The sequence below is a fragment of the Vulpes lagopus genome, chromosome 4 (genome assembly GCF_018345385.1).
Source record: "Vulpes lagopus strain Blue_001 chromosome 4, ASM1834538v1, whole genome shotgun sequence".
NCBI lineage: Eukaryota > Metazoa > Chordata > Mammalia > Carnivora > Canidae > Vulpes > Vulpes lagopus.
In genome coordinates this window covers 78,860,002-78,876,028 of record NC_054827.1, presented here as the reverse complement: position 1 = coordinate 78,876,028, position 16,027 = coordinate 78,860,002, and positions in this window count along the sequence as shown.

Here is a 16,027-nt window from a genome sequence, read left to right as displayed (position 1 = left end):
GAACATCATCATTCACATGAGTCTGGAAGCCCACTAATCCCACTATTCTTAAACTGACAGCATTAGATAAGACACCATCTTAAGCAAGTTTCACTTGTCCTAACTATTTGGACCCTGAATATCATTGCTCTAGTACTTCCCCACTATTGATTGCTCAGTTCCTCTGCATTATAACAGTACACTACATCAACTTGATTCAGCCCAATCAGGAGCTCGACAGAAAATGTATTTTCATGAATATTTTATTAAATTGATCTAAGCAAAATTCCACAGAGATTTAAATTCCCATCTAGGTTTTTGCATATACGTCAACCTTTGTAAACATAGCTACATATCATCCATGTCGAGAGACATATAAGAATAACTCCCAAGGTGGATTATTCACTCTGTGGACTTCTCAAGACAAATTCACACCTGCCTCTGCCCACTATCAGGTCAGATCATAGAACAATGATTTTAAGAAAATAATTAGCAGTTTGAGCATGAGTGTGGAAATACCCAGGATCCTCCACTTAAGTATGCCTTGACCTACATTCTAAAAATTTGCTACAAAAAGAGCTGTTCTATTTCACCAGTGAAAGTGACTATTAGAGTCCATGGTTTGGGATATTCTGGACCTCCTCTCTTTTCCAGTGATATATCTACCAAACCATTTTTAAAAATGAGTTCAGTAAAAGGGAAATATAACATGCATATCTGTACTCAATGATGATGAATGCTTAAAGCACATATCTGCACTCACTTCAAGGGAAGCCCAGCAAAAGAAAGAGAATAAAAAGTGGCTAAACTGGGATCCCTGGGTGGCGCAGCGGCTTAGCCCCTGCCTTTGGCTCAGGGCGTGATCCTGGAGACCCAAGATCAAATCCCACATCGGGCTCCCGGTGCATGGAGCCTGCTTCTCCCTCTGCTTATGTCTCTGCCTCTCTCTCTCTCTCTCTCTCTCTCTCTGTGTGACTATCATAAATAAATAAATAAGTAATTTTTTAAAAAAAGTGGCTACACTATTCCCATGTCCCTTCCTTGGGTGACCAACTGTTCTGGTTTGCCCCGGACAGAAGGAAGTTCCTAGAACAAGGGACTTTCAGTGCTAAACCAGGGAAGTCCCTTCAAATTAGGACTAATCTTTACCGTACCTTTCACAGATATTAATATGATAGCCTCAGTTCTTTGCAAATTCCAAAATATAGTAACTTATTCTAGAATTCAGTTTACTTTTTCATTTCTATAAATTATGGAGACCAGATATGATCTGTTCTTAAGAATTCCAGGCATTCAAAAAAAAAAAAAAAAAAAGAATTCCAGGCATTCCTCCTCAATCTCAGCAGGTCTAAATCCTCTTTCCCAAAGTGTTTGAGTTTCTGGGTCTCAAGACATAAAACAGTCGGGGAGGTTCTCTTAAGGAATCAACTGCTCTCTGGTGGTTCAACTGTATTAGCTAAAAGAGATCCTTTGCTTCCCTATCTTTTATTTTCTGTCCCAACTCAATCACAAAATGAGAAGGAAATTGTCATGGGGCAGGAGACTTTTCAAACTTCAGATAAATTCCCTTAGCTAACCTATTCCATTTATATATCTTGGCACAAGTTAGCAGCAAAAAAACTAAAGAGACAACAAAAGAAAAATGCATGGTTTTTTAGATTTTTTTCGGTAACTTCTGAAGTGTTAAAAAGTGTTTCTATTTAAAAGCTCCTGACAATGACTGGCAGGACCTGAGAAAACTTCACAAGATGAGCCCCAACCTTTGAGAATTACTATCAGAACAGTAATTGGGAACACCTAATCTGTTTTAACCACAATTGAGGGATCGTGATCTAATTGCTACTCATTGGTCCTTCTCAAATGAAGAAAGTGAACAAAGCACAGATCAATACTAAACACCATGGAAGGGATACTCAACTTCAGAGAAGGGGAGAAGTTCTAATACTCTGAATAAACTGACACAATAAAAATAAGAAAACTTGTATAGATTGATTGAATGATTACTAACAGGCCCATTAGGCCAGTATCTTCTCAAGAATCTGACATTTAAAATCAAAAATAGGACAGGCCTAATTTTAAATTTTGCAATTAGGGAATTTAATTTAAATGTGAAGGAGAATGGGAGGTGTACATATCAACCCAATTTAGTGCAGACAGAAAAATAGACAGAAATGAAAATTACAGAGTCAATTCAGAATAGACATAATGAAGCCCATTTACCTTTGATGTATAGATGTTTAGAATATTAATGACCCAAAGGCAAAATTTGAAGGTACTGACAGTTGGAGTATTTAAATACCAACTTTTGAACTTCCTTTATTTTTCACAAGTACCTACTAAATTACAAATATAAGTAACCATGAAAGAGTTAAACCAAAATTTTGCCAATGAAGTAACTGAACTAAGGCCCTAGACCAATCTGGTTATGATTTACTCAGTGGTGCCTCAGTAATAGGTAGCTCTGATTCCCGTAATGAATTGCCTTGAAGTTTAATTCTAAGTTCAGAAAGTTGATAGTGAGCATTATTAGTGCAGAGAAAGGGAAGCAGAAAATGGGCCTTTGACATTTATCATCAAACATGGAATACACATGCACAATCATTTACCTTTATTCATCTTTGTGTAGTAATCAAGAAAGATGCCTTCTAACTCATTTTCTTTGTCAACCAGGCAATAGTACATGTCACCTAAATTTTAAAAGAAATTACATGGAAAAGAAGGAGACTCTAAGAAGAGGAATAGCAGACATATGCTCAAATTGTGATATTTAAAATGATATGTCATAAGATATAATATCTAATCACACATTTAGAAGGGAACCATTTCTTTGTGGAAAAGAAAAACACAAAGATATTTAAGCATCAGTCTCATGCCTAGAGATATTACAATTTTTTTTACAAAGTCGGGTAAAGAAATTAAGTGAAAATCCACTTCAAGTCAGATTTTCCTTTCAAACAATAATTCACCAGGAAAGATTGATGTCTGTGAGATCCTGCTACTTTGTTAACAGGGGGTCACAAGTCCTAGTAATTACCTGCTTTTAAAAAATATTTGAGAACAGATTGAGAATCTTGGACCCAACATCTAAGTGAGAACAATAAAAACAGTCTTCAGCTGCCATTACATAACTTCTTTCTTCATTATCGCACAGCAGATGATACTTGTTTCTCTGTTTCATGTTTTGCTTTCTAACCTGAGCCACAGGCCAGATTCTCCTCCTCTGTAACTCTGCAGGGATTCTTTGGTTTGTACCTTTTCTGTAATTCTGCTTGGCATTCTAAATATGGCTCATTCCCCTGGTTTCAATACATTTCTTGATTTTTACCTGCAGACCTTCATTAAGTTGAGTGCCTTGGAACAAGGGGTAGTTTTTTCAGCAGGAGAAATCTGGGGGATATTATGGGTTTGGAGTTATAATAACTAAGTTTCTATTTCATAAATTGGAAAGGGGGAGCATCTTCTTTGAAGAATGAATTTTATCACTTTGCAATTCAAACTGCAATGTATAACTATCATGTATAGTGACCACTCCCTAGATTAAGGTAGTATAGTCATACTCCATTGAGATAATTTCCAAAATGGTTTAACAAAGATGAATTACCAGATTCTAATCTTTGCCATCTGAGGTTTGTCAAAAACAAAGCTCAAATTACCTAAGCCTCTTGTCTAAGAAATATAATTTCTGAAATGAAGTCAAAATCATTTCAAATTCATCAATCTTTGTTTAAAACAGGTGGTTCTTATGTTCCCAGTATTTTACATAATGTTTGTGTGAGGTGGTCATGCACTCCCGAAGTGCCTGGCAACTGTGACATAAACCTCAAGAGACCATCACATACTCTGAATATTTGTAATATTTTCAACCATTACTTTTTTGAGCTCCCTTTGATGATTCATGCTAAGGGTAGAGAACCGGAAGGGATATTTTTCCTTCAAAGCCATAAATATAGCCAAAATGTATTTTCTTAGCCATACATTTCAACATGCATAAACTCTCTGGCTGATATTTCTTGCCATTTGGTCCAACTATACTTCCTGAAGACACTGTATGAAAAGAACTAGTCTAATTTAAGAAGGAATCTGTCCCTGGTAAAACAATACATACAGAAAGGAAAAAAGAAATCATTCAATTTAGCCAGCTTCCTGAAAGCCTTGATCTTAGAATCTGGTTTTTAAATAGAAAACTTAAACAAAAGTTACTGTCCAAGTAGTTTTGCTCTTGGTATGTTTAGGATCACTTTATGGAAAATAAACACAGTACATTTAAATTAATTTTAAGGTCAATGACACATAATTTAAGTAGATCCCTTCTACATGCTGCTATTCCATCTTGCAAAACCCAGGTATATTTCACTTTCACTTGTCATCAACACTGTCCTTTCTCCTTTATTAATAATTTCTATTCTAATGGTCCATTCATTTTCAGAGAAACTTACCATTATTTTTCCAGAGATTTATTATAATATATATGGCCTCCCCCAAGTGTGAAAAAGCAAGATATTCTGAAAATAACTTAATTCACAAAATATGCATTCTTTATATAAGTGTAGGGAACCATATTTGAGTAATGAAGTTCTGCTATTCTCAACTGTGGTTTAAATCACCTGTTTTGGAAAGCATATGAATTTTAAGAAAAGAATGAGTGTTTTATGATTTTTTTAATTTAAAAATTTACATGCACACAAAAGAAGTAAAGTGCCTATTTACAGACTCACTACTATGTTCAGATGGCAGTAACTATTGGGACAAACACGCTCAGCCACGGAATCTGCACAACTGAGAATAGTCTCACAATCAAAACTAAGAAGTTCCAGCAGAAAACACAGTACAGATTATCATAAATTATTAACACTTCTGAGTCTAATTCAGTGGAGCTATTATTTTATTGGAAATGGAGATAAAACTCAAGAGGAAAGTGTAACAAGTACTTAACAGGATAAACATCATGATATTATTTACTAGGTATTTGTTATATATAGGAAAAACAGCCCTGAATTCTAGATTAGTGGTCCTTAAAGTGTAGTTTCTGCACCAGCAATTGCAATATCTCTTGGGAAGCTGTTGGAAATGCAAAATCTCAGGCCCCACCCCAGATCTATCTAATCAGAAAATCTGGGACTTCACAGCAAATTGTTTTAACAAGCCCTCTGGGTTATTCTGATGCATGCTCTTGTTTAAGAAACACTGTTCTAGATAATCATTTTTAGGAGGTAGTAAATTCAAAAATAGACGGAGCCAGAAAATATTTTGCACATGTAATAATAAAAATAAAACAAATTTATATACTGCTTTGCAAATTACAAAGCTGTTTCAAATGCATTAATCTCATTTGATCTCTGAATATTATTGTGAGATGGCCTGAGGAGGCATTCACATTTTTACTTTACACAATTAAATGGAGTTTGAGAGAGATTAAATAAATTCCACAACCTCACAAACCTTGTTAATAGAATTAGATTAGAACCCAGGAAAAATAAATAAATAAATAAATAAATAAATAAATAAATAAATAAATAAATAAATAAATAAATAAATAAATGGGATCCCTGGGTGGCGCAGCGGTTTGGCGCCTGCCTTTGGCCCAGGGCGCGATCCTGGAGACCCGGGATCGAATCCCACATCGGGCTCCTGGTACATGGAGCCTGCTTCTCCCTCTGCCTGTGTCTCTGCCTCTCTCTCTCTCTCTCTGTGACTATCATAAATAAATTTTAAAAAAAAGAACCCAGGTCTTTAGGCAGTAAAACATGCAGGTTACTAAGTAAAAAAAAAAGGGGGGGGGGGAGTTGATGGGAATTAGTACAGATTCTTTGTTTCAACAGCCTCCACTGACATCCAAACAATGTTGTAAACTCTTTGAGCATTTTTAATTAAGTAGCATTTAAAAATGCTATGAAGAATTTACACTGTACACATCCATTTTAGATAGATATTCAAGGTAAGCTCTACTTCTAACCAAAAACAAAATAGGAGCACCTGAGTGGCTCAGTGGTTGAGCATCTGCCTTTGGCTCAGGTTGTGATCCTGGGGTCCTGGGATTGAGTTCTGCATCAGGATCCCCACAGGGAACCTGCTTCTCCCTCTGCCATGTCTCTGCTTCTCTGTGTGTGTGTCTCTCATGAATAAATAAATAAAATCTTGGGGAAAAAAAAACCAAATGAAATAAATTCTCAAATTTATCAAAGTTCTATACATTTTTACCAATAAATATAATAACGATTCATTTTTATTCTTATTGCAAAAGAGCACTCAAGGGCCCCAGATGGCTTCAAAGAGTTCTATTTTCATAAAAGCATAAAGAAGAAAGGAGCTTAATTTGGGGAAATTCAGTTTATCATTTTTGAATATCAATTCTTCAATTTATGGTATAGGAAGTAAGAAGTCTTCTATCTGGAATTTTTGTTTCCTATCTGGAAGACAGGTTCTAGATATTCTTCACATAGTGCTTTCCTAAAGTGAGCGAGAAGACATAACCTGGACCTGCTTCTTACCATAGGTTGAGTGCATCTCTTCCAAAACGTTAATAGTCACAGTCACTTATTCTAAAATGGTTTCTATCATGACTCAATCTCTTATTATAGACTCTTAATTTTAAAAGAGGAATTTAAGGATACTAACAAAGCTGACCATATTTTCAATTCAGCTTGACACTACTCAAGACAGAGGTATAAATGGTGTTTGTTGAGTAAAACTAATACATCACAGAATCTGTGAGGATGTCTGATATCTACAGAAAGATTCAAGCACAGTGCTAGAGAAAACATGTTTCAGACTGCTGTAGATGTTCTCAGATCCAAAGCATCTTTACCAAAAACAAATTAAAAAAGTGAGATTTTTTTTTTTTTAATGACACAGGAGGACAATTTAAAAATCTAGCCCAGGATTTTCAAACTGGGATCTGAGAATGTATTCTGAATAATCAAAACATCCATAGAATATTTTCTTTCTATATTATTTGTCACTGTAATGATTAATTTAAAAACAAAACAAAACTAGCCAATTATAAAGAAACTTCTTTGAGATGATCATTCACAGTTGAATAGATTGTTTTCAAAGACTGAACATGGGGACATTGGGTGGCTCTGGTTGAGCATTTGCCTTTTGCTCAGGGTGTGATCCCAGAGTCCCAGGATTGAGTCCCACACTGGGCTTCCTGCATGAAGCATGCTTCTCTCTCTGTCTGTGTCTCTGCCCCCTTCTCTGTCTCTCATGAATAAATAAAATCTTTAAAAAAAAATTGAACGTGTTTTTCTTTTTTTAAGATTTTATTTATTTATTTAAGACAGAAAGCATGTGTTAAAGGGGTGAGGGAGGAAGAGAGTGAGAAAGAGATTCTCAAGAGACTCCACTCCCAGGGTGGAGCCAAATGTGTGTGTGTGGCGGGGCCGGGGGCCGCTCCATCTGAGGACCCTGGGATCATGATCTGAGCCAAAAGCAAGAGTCAAACATTCAACTGATTGAACCACCCAGACATCCCTGAATATGTGTTTGTCATTCTTTCCTAAACTAGGGTTCAAGGATGTACATCCCAATGAATTATGAGAATGTCCTCCTTTTTTTCTTTTTAAGATTTATTTATTTATTTGGCAAAGAGAAAGAGGGCATGCTCATGCAAGAATGAGGGGAGGGGCAGAGGGAGAGAATCTCAAGCAGATTCCTCAGTTGAGTGTTAGCCCAGCAGGACCCATAAGATCCTGACTTGAGCCGTGAAACCAAGAGACAGACACCTAACTGACTGAGCTACCCAAGTGCCCCAAGAACGTTTTTTCTTTTTAAAAAGGATCAGGCTATCATTCACATCTGAGAAATAAAAGTTGCAGCAATTTATTTACTGTATTAAAAGTATAATCAATTTGAAAAAAAGAAATAAATTTTCCACTAGAAAGTTTAAGTAAATATGAAACATTAGTTTGAAAGCACATAGAACATAGTGACAATGGCATAGTCTAGCAATAAATTCATGCAGTGTCAGCTGGATCAATGTGATTAACCTTGAGTGATATACCAGTGGGACAAGACAGGAATATGCCACTCCAGCAGGGAAGACTATTTTATCACTAAAAATGTTTAAGTTTTCTGATCCATGAATATAATATAATGAGACTGATTTTATTTGGTTTCATTGTTTTACAATTCTTTACAATCATATCTCCTCTTACTACTTGTGCCTGGTCTGGGTGCTCCCACCGCTGGTCTATTACTGCTGACTTCACAGCATACACAGCGCAAAGACTCAAACCAGCTATTCAATAGGGAAAGACACCCCCCACCCCCGTGGTGAATTAAGACTACTATATGAAGATAATCAAGATATTCCTAGTATAGGGATCTTTAAAAAGGTCAAGGTTAAAAAAAAAAAAGAAAAAGAAAGTATGGCAGTGAGTAAGAGGGGCATTACATTAAAAGGGAGTGGGAGGGGTGCCTCAGTGGCTCAGTCAGTTAAGCATCTGACTCTTGATTTTGGCTCAGGTCATGAGATTAAGCCCCATGTCAGGCTCCACACTGGGCAAAGAGCCTCCTTAGGATTCTCTGTCTTCCTCTCTCCCTGCCCTCCTCATCTTCTCTCTTTTGGGGAAAAAGAGAGAGAGTGAGAGCGAAAGAGAGAGAGAGAGAGAGAGAGAGAGAGAGAAGGAAAATATACAGGAAATTCTGTGTTCCCAATAATTATACTCAATGTACTATAACTTCTTCATTCTGCCTTGTTTTCAGTGATTTAATTTAGAGCAGAAAACTGTAGGGGCACCGGAGCAGCTCGGTCAGTTAAGCGTTTGACTCAATTTCAGCTCAGGTCATGATCTCAGGGTATGAGATTGAGCTCTACATCGGGCTCCACACTTAGCAGGGAGTTTGCTTGAGAATCTCTCTCTGTCTCACTCTGTCCCTCCCCTCACTCACATGTTCTCTCTCTCTCTCTTTCAAAAACCCTGAAAATTCTTGTCAGAATTTTTTAAGTAGAAAAGCTGGCCTTCTCGGACATATCAAAATAAAGATAGCCAGCCAGATTTTTCATTGAATAAGAATAGAGTTAAATATATGGAAAGAAAGGAACTCTGATGTTGACTTTGAACTAGAGATATCAATATAAATAGATATAGATAATGAAATAGAAGTATGTGTACATTATATATACATAATAATGTGTTGTGCCTCCTGAAAAAAAAACAAACCTAGAGGCAACAATACTCCAAAAGCAATGACCACACTTAGCATTTATACCTTGGTTTTTAAAAATCATTCTATACTACAGGAAACTGAGCTTCTTGGCTAATTGGCTGATGCCAGAGTTGGGACTGGGAAAATACAAAATGTTTTTGGAATATCTTGAGTCCAGACAGAATTTTTGCCTTGCCCTCAAATGAGAACATGTCAAGATACACACACACACACACACATACAGTTTCAATGGGCTCTAATTGGCCAATCTGAGACAAACTGTACATCAAAATAAATAATGATAGTAACAGCATATAACTCATTGAATTAAATGGAATATAAGAATCCATGAGGCCATTCTAATATAATAATACCTAATTAAAGGGGGGAAATTAAAAGATCATCCTTAAATAAAAGTACAGCTAATAAATAAAAAGATATCAAGGGATGCCTGGGTGGCTCAGCCGTTTAGCCCTGCCTTCAGCCCAGGGCATGATTCTACAGTCCCAGGATTGAGTCCCACATCAGACTCCCTGTATGGAGCCTGCTTCTCCCTCTGCCTATGTCTCTATCTCTGTCTTTGTCTCTGTCTCTCTCTCTGTGTGTCTCTCATGAATAAATAAATAAAATCTTTTTTAAAATTTTTAAAAAAATAAAAAGACAACAAATTAACAAATTCATCATATGGAAATAATCATTGTGATACTATTTGATTCAGGCACAAATCATCAATGTATACTAAAACTAAAGGGTGAATATTTGATGAGACAGGATATTTACAAAGTCTCAAAGTATCTCTCCACAAGATACTTATTAATTATGAAGGGGGAAATAGTAACTTTATGGGAGAAACCTGGCAGACACCACCTTAACCAAATGATCAAAGTTAATTCACCAGTAATGGCACAAATGGACATCAAATGCCTCCTGAGAAGGACACATCACGTCTGTGGTATTCTTGCTAAAAATGCATAACCTGAATCTAATCATGAAGAAATATCAGACAAACCAAAATGGAGAGACATGCTACAATATAACTAGTTTGCACTTCTTAAAAACATCAAGGTCATGAAAAACAAAGGAAGACTATTCCAGAATAAGGGAGACTAAAGAGATATGGCAACTAAATGCAACATGAGATCCCAGATCAGAAAAATAATAATAATTTGCTATAAACACGACTAGGAAAACTGGCAATATTTGAATATGTTCTTTACTATCATTTATTATATATTTTTACTATAAGAATATTAGATTGGATTTAGGGAAGGAATAAGTTTTCCTTGATCTCCTCTTAGTATCCCTGGCTGAGTCAGAAAATGAAACTAACAAAGACAGATTAACAGGAGAAAAGTATACAAATTTTACTGTATTTTTACATGTACATGAGAGCCTTCACAAGAGAATAAGACCTACGGAAACTTTCATACCTTTTAGACAAAGAAGCCATAAATTTATGAACAACTGACAAGACAAAGGCTTTGTGCTAGAGGAAGTGAATGGTGAAGAAGTTTCTAGGAAGAAAAAGGCTAGCTTATCAAGATTTGTTAATTTCCCGTCTCTAGTAATATGAATGTCTTCCCTCCTTCCAGTGCTGGGAATGTACCTACACAGGAAATATTAACCATCTTTCAGAAAAGAAAGGCAAGAAGGGAGAGAGGTCAATTATCTTTCTGCTTCTACCTTTTTCTCAAACTCGCTCATTTTAAGATATTCAATATGCCAAGGTGCCAAATTCTGGGGTAATATGTCCTGAACCCTATCAGTATCACTGTCAATTTCCTGATTTATAGAACTATACTCTGGATATTCTTGGTTTCTCCTTCCCTTTCCCTTTCCCCTTCCCTTCCCTTCTTCCCTTCCCTTCCCTTTCCCCTTCCCATTCCCCTTTCCTATCCTCTTTCATTTCCTTTCCTTTTTCCTTTCCTTTTTCCTTTCTTTTTTCCTCTCCTCTCCTTTCCTCTCCTCCCTTCCCCTCCCCTCTGCTCCTCTCCTTTTCTTTCTAGAAATACACAGAAGCATTTAGATGTAAAGGGACACCATACCTGTACTTATTCTCAAACAGCTTAAGAAAGGTGGTGGGGAAATGATTACTACTCAGGGAAGCTGAGTGTATCCTTAAACACTTGTACTATTTTTTCAGTATTTCTGAAATTTTTAATTATTTTAAGATGGAAAGTTAAAAAAAATATTCCCCCACTTGGTGGATATATAGATTATGCAATAGAAAATTCAGCCGGGAGGTTAAAGAATAATCTCAGGAGATAATGGTGTTATTGTTACTAGTCATAGGGAAGGAAGAACAAAGGTACCTTAATCAAGGAGAATGATCTTCTACTGGAAAATGCAAAGTAAGTACTAAAATAGAAAATGAAAAATGCAAAGGCATAGTAAGAAAACACCATGCCCTTTAAAATGTACGTAACCATTGAAATCTAAAGAACAACATCTTGGCAAACTGGAAGGCATATCTAAAGTTTTCTGGGAGAAGCAACTTAATTAACAATTGCAGTTTTTTTTTAAGATTTTTTTTTTTTATTTATTTATTGAGACAGAGAGAGAGGCAGAGACACAGGCAGAGGGAGAAGCAGGCTCCATGCAGGGAGCCCGACGTGGAACTCCATCCCAGGTTTCCCAGATAACACCCCGGGCTGCAGGTGGCGCTAAACTGCTGAGCCACCAGGGCTGCCCTTGCAGATGTTAAAGTCAATCTATCTTTGGGGAATTCAAAAGGACCGCGGTGTCAAGGTATCTAGGTGCTACTCAGAAGACAAGCAGATGTTTTTATTCATCTTAAAAAATGAAGATCTTAGAAGAGGAACACAAGTTTGTCATTATACAGACAAAATTCTGAAACTGATTTTCAAATATTTAGGTCATGAGACTGAAAGGATCACTAAGGTCAAACCAAATCAAATTAACCTTATTTCTTTTTCTGAGAAGTCCAGTAGATATGCAGGTCAGGATGCAGGTTTTTGCTACCAAGAAGCCACTAGCAACATTCTACAGTGAATCATCATGAACAAAACAGAAGGGTATGGGTTGATCACACATTCTGAAACAGTTGACAGGAGGCGGGTTTAAAATCATTTAGATCATTATTTCAAAGTGGATTCAAACTGGAGAGAATGATCTTATACTGTAAAGGATTCCATCCTGCTCAGTATGCACTAGAAAGGCAAATATGCCAAATTATTGGGCATGGCTTCAGAATTGAACTATAGAAGCAGAAATGAAGAATATTTCTATAAGTTGGAATTGCTGGTGGAAGATAACAAGGCTACTGGTTCAATAAATTTTGCCTGATTATAAACTATAGAAAATTTGGAAATTACTGAAAATATAAAAATAAAACATAATGACCAACATAGAGATTGACATTGCTAGTATTTTGATGTTTTTTCTTGTGTGTATATATATGTGTATGTGTATTTTTAAGTGGAAACATACTGCGCATTCATTCATTACTTGATTTAGCAAATATGTACAGCATGCCTGCCAGTGCCTGGCACTATTCTACGCACTGGGGACAGTCAGCTATAAATAAAACAGACAAATACTCTTGAACTTATAAAAGTTACAGTCTATATATACTTGAATACTTTCTTCACTTAAAATTACAATGAAAGCATTCTTTATGTCATTAAATATTTTTTGAAAATGATACTAAATAACTGCATAATGTTTCAATAATGCTATTATGATGCATTTAACCATTTCCCTACTGTTGGATGTCTAAATAATTTAAAATGTTGTTGTAAATAACACTGAACAATTTGGGGAACAAATCATTAATTTTATTACTCATTTATTTCCTTATGATTCACAAAATGTTACTAATGTTCAATCCTTCCTCTATATTTATACCCAAACCAGTAATAAATGAAAGCTTGTATCTTCCCTTACCATAAGTGTTAAATTAAAATTTGAAAACAACCAACCACCATTTGGCAATTTGATGGGCTAAAAATATTTATTTTAGTGAGATTTCAATTCACATTTTTATTACAAGGGCTGGAGTTTTGCATGTTCATTGGACATCTTCATTCACTTTTTTGTGAATTGTCATGTTTTTTTCTATTGGTAAATAAAAATGTCTGTCTGGTTTACATTATTTATAAACACTCTTTATATAGGTAGGGAGAATAATTCTTTGACAAGGTAAACTTTAATATGGAAAAAGAAAAAAAATGGAGTTAATCTCCCTTTCCCTCCTTCTCCCTTCGTCTTTTTCTCTCTCTCTCTCTCTCTCTCTCTCTCTCTCAGACACACACACACACACACACACACACACACGCATACACATCCATGCAGAAGATGAACTCCTAACTTAACTGCACTTCATCTCAATTTCAAAATCTCAAGTTTTGAGATAATTTAAGTAAATAATGAACAACACTGAAATATATGGGGAAAAAAGTGATATTAAGAGAAGGCATGTATTCAACTGTGGAAAGCAATAGCTTTACCAGTTTTAAGTAAAAAAGATCCCCTCTATTTGAGTGTACATTTTAAGAGGGATATCAACATACAAAGGCTTTTCATAAGGCAGTAATCAGAAACAGAATGGAGGGGTGCCTGGGTGGCTCAGGTTCTAATCTCAGGGTCCTGGGATCAAGCCCAAATCCCATGTTTGGCTCCCTGTTCAGTGGAGAGTCTGCTTGTCCCTTGTCCCTCTCCTGCCGATCCTCCTCTCCACTTGTGCTCTCTCTCCCTCAATCCCAAATAAACAAATAAAATCTTAAAAAAAATTAGAATATTTTAAAATTATATTGTGTCAGCAAAAGTAGAAGTGAAGATATTTATATTCACGAATGTAATTTTTTCTCTTTCCAACTATAAGAAAAAGAAAGATGGTGTATACCAGAATGGACTAATTTTGTATACTCCAGGCCCTGAGCTAGTGTAGCCCCAACAATGGTAGAATCTCAACAAATAACTAAATAATTATTAAATTCATGTATCAATGAGTGAGTGAGTGAATGAATCACCAAATGAGGAAAACTAATGTACTAAAACAAGTTTCAATATATATGTTTTTAGTGACACAAGGATTACCTTTCTAATCAGGAGGTTTTCCCAACAAAGGAAGAGCTGCCTCAAGGAATAATAAGCACCCCAGGATTTTTAAGCATAGAGGAGAAGGAACTGGGGTGCCAGAAAGATGAGTTAGCATCTAGCCAAACATTGAGTAAGACCACTCTTACTTCTAGGATTCTTAAATTGTATGAAAGAAGACAAATTTTATATATATATATATATATATATATATATATATATATATATATACACACACACACACATACACACACACATATATATGTATATATATATTCCATATATATATATTCCATATATATATGTGTATATATATATATACATATATATATACATATATATATATATGGAATCAAAAAAGAAATGAATGGAATAAAAAGGAAGCTGAGAAATAAATAGACAAAACTCTGATTTCAAGCCTGAGGTAAAGAGAATAGGCTGAAGAAGAAATTATTGGAAACAGCCGAGTATTTGAAAACCAATTTCAAATTGGAAACCTGAGTGTCCAGAGCTCAGATTTTCAGTGTCGTTTACAGTAATTCATATCTGTTTATACTATTTTTTGTATTTTAGAAAGGAATAATAAGTTTGAATGTGATATTTGACCAAAATGTTGAATGAATAGAAAGTGTTAGTGAAGTACACTCCATTCATATTCAAATTTTTTGGTTTTGTGGTTAATGAAGAGCACTCAATAAATATGATGTTTCATGATTATTAGCATTCGTCATTTAAAGATAGCTGCATTGACAAAGTTATTCTAGAAAATGGGTATAACTAAAATGAGAATTTTCCTCTAAACTTTTCTACCTAATACATTAACTGCAATCATGTTTCCAGCCAAATTAATCAAAGAGATATATAAACTATTTAAGACGTTTGAGTGGGAGAGCCAGAGCCACTCTTTCTAGGCTCAGTCTGCCAAAAACCATTGGAGGCGTCTCTATTTCTAATATTAGATACTACAATTGGACCTCCGCCTCCTGTCTCCAGATAGCTACTCAGTAGGGCCGACTTTCTCTCGGCGTATGCAAAGCTAGAGGAGAACAGGATTTGTGACATTCTGGGATTTTGCCAGAATTCAGGGGGAGGTAGGACTGAGGCTGAAGGCCAAGTGACACATCCACTAGATAGCTGCACAAAACATACCCTCATGCTTTTGTTGATTAAAGTGTCATATTATATTTTTTTTCCCCAAGCGTGGGGGTAGGGAGGAAATAATCTACTTTTTGCAAGTATCTCTCCAAGAAAAATAGTTCCAAGTTGAGGCTGGTATACTGTGAGGGGGAAAAAAAAACAACTAAAATAAAAAGCTTAGCTGTAGTTCATTAACTTTAATTGGTTTTGGTTGCCTCTCCTCAGGTTTCCTGGATCCTTCAGCTATCTTCTCCCCCAACTCTCTGCTTCCCCTTCTTCTACCTCTCGCCTCCTCCCCCTCCAATCTGGCTTTCCCTCCTTCCTGGCAGCAGTTGGAGCTTTAATTTGATAGTAAAAAACTGAATCCAAAGTTACAAAATTCTTCAGATTCAACTTCTTTGAAATAAAAAGAAGTTTTGGAAAAAGAATAGGTCTCTCAGCTTCCAACCAGCACTCCCTCAAAGGCACAGGTCTCCACAGGTTGCAGGTGCTCTAGGAAGGTGACATGGAGAGGACGAATGCCTGAAATCATTTGTCTGTTTAAAAGTGTCTTTTGGAGGACTGACTCAGTACAGGCACTGTTCTGGGCCCCTAGAGGCAAGCAGAGAACAAAACTGAGTCCCCATTCTCATGGAGCTTACAGTTTAGTCCAAAGACAGAAAAAAAAAAATGAACCACTATATTAAAACCTGTTAATGAAAAA